The sequence below is a fragment of the Rattus norvegicus genome, chromosome 3, assembly GCF_036323735.1.
Source record: "Rattus norvegicus strain BN/NHsdMcwi chromosome 3, GRCr8, whole genome shotgun sequence".
NCBI lineage: Eukaryota > Metazoa > Chordata > Mammalia > Rodentia > Muridae > Rattus > Rattus norvegicus.
In genome coordinates this window covers 3,508,085-3,510,331 of record NC_086021.1, presented here as the reverse complement: position 1 = coordinate 3,510,331, position 2,247 = coordinate 3,508,085, and positions in this window count along the sequence as shown.

Here is a 2,247-nt window from a genome sequence, read left to right as displayed (position 1 = left end):
AGGGCACCTCTGTTGAGAACATGCCTCCCTAAGATACAAGTGTAGGGCTTTTTCTTAGTGATTGGTGGGGGAGGGCCCAGCCCACTGTGAGTGGCACCATTCCTAGGATGGTTGTCCTGAGTTCTATAAGAAAGCAAGCTAACAAGACATGAGGAGCAAGACAATAAGCAGTGCCACTCCACAGCCTCTCCCTAAGTTCCTGCCTCCAGGATACTGTCATGTTTGAATTCCTGTCCCAACTTCCTTTGCTGATGAGCAGCAATGTAGAAGTGTAAGCTGCATAAACCTTTTCCTCCCTAACTTGCTCTTTGGTCACAGGTGTTTCCTTACAACAATAGGAACCCTAAGTAAGATAATTCTTATAGAAACAGTGTGTCTAGTATAGCCTCAGACTCTTACCTCATAACCACAAATAGAAAGGTATAGACACTCTGTTTTAATTTAAAGGTAAGACTTGCTCATGTACTGACTTGTGAAGTTCTAGTTTGCTTCCTTCTCTCTGTGATGAATGCCATCATCAAAACTAACTTGTGGAGGAAAGGGTTATTTGCCTTAAATGTTACAGACCATCACTGAGGGAAACCAGAACGGGAGCTTGAGTGGTAACAAGGAGCACTGCTTGTTGGCTTGCTCCCTGTCTCAGTCATTGTTCTGTGTCTGTGAAGAGACACGATGGACAACGCAACTACTGTAAATGAAAGCATGTAATTGGTGGCTACCTTACAGTTTCAGAAGACTGGTCCATCATCATGGGAGGGACCATAACACTGGAGCAATAGAGGGCTACTGCTCTGTAAAGAGAGAGAGAGAGAGAGAGAGAGAGAGAGAGAGAGAGAGAGAGAGAGAGAGAGAATGAAACTCTGCAAAGCATGGGGCTCTTGAAAACTCAAACCCCACCCTTGTCGACACACCAACTTCCTCCAATGATGCCACAACTCTTAATACTTCTAATCCTTGAAAATACAGTCACTCCCTGTTAACTAAATATTCAAATATATGACTGTGGGAGCCTTTCTTATTCAAACCACCACACTACCCATTACTTGCTCCATTACTATATCTTACAGCTTAAATGCGATTCTTTTTATACATGACTACTGATGAACTTGCCCACAATGGTGGGCCATCCCATAACAATCATTAATCAAGAAAATGTTCCATAGTCTTACCCAAAGACTAATCTAATGGAGGCAGTTCTTGAATTGTTCTCTCTTCTCAGTTGACTCCATATTGTCAAGTTGGAAAAAAGAAAAGGAGCGAGAGACTCAGCACCGTAATGTTTCTCTTATTCCATTTTACATACTCACCACCAGCCACTCTCTTCTCTCAGTGTACAGACCCACTTCCCTCTATGGCAGAACTGAAGAGTAACTACTGTCACCAACATGAATACTCAAGGATATGTGACAAGAAATGAATATATTCTACAGCTCCCAACGCCAAGCAAAAGCATTTTAGTGTGTGTTACACTTACTGGGAGACTGTAAGTCACTGGCCATTTAATGGGTCACAGTAAACCAGAGAACCAAAAAGCCACAACCTACATATCATCTCCTCTCAACAGGAGACATAGCCCTCTCTTAAAACCCATGAATCTATCTATACGCTTAGATTTTTTCAAAACCTATATTATTTAGGATTCTTAAACACTTCAACCACCCTTCTAGCCCACCAACCAGAGGTAGCAGAGAGAGAAAGTTGATAGGAAGAGTGAAAGAGTTGTGGATCTATATAGAAGTTATTCTTTTAGGGAAGTCCAATCTTCATTTTGCAGTACTTTCGAATAGCAAATGCAAAACACGAATCAGTAGCAGTGCCTTGATCTGGCAGAGACCACAAGGCTCTAACAAACCAACAAGTAACAGCAGAAACAGCCAGAAGCATCCCGGATAGCACAGGTTCTTTTGTGCATTTCTCATTATGGAACAAAGACCAGCAAAGACCATCGAAGCCTTGCAAGGTGTAGCAATGTAAAAATGTCCTCTCCCTCTCTGTGGGATTACATTTATGTTCTCCATAAACATCCTTTCCCCTTCAAGCTTGTGCTCCATCGAAATATCATATGCCTTCTCATGTGTCTGCTTCAGCAAAACATCCTCTCCTAACATAGCTTCCAGAAAAACATCCTGTGACACAAGTGACTTTCCAAAGAAATCAAAATTTTTCCACTTCATCTAGCCTTATCTCACACTCAGCTGTGACATCACAAAACATATCATGGCAGACTTGCAAGGGTCCGAGGCCTCA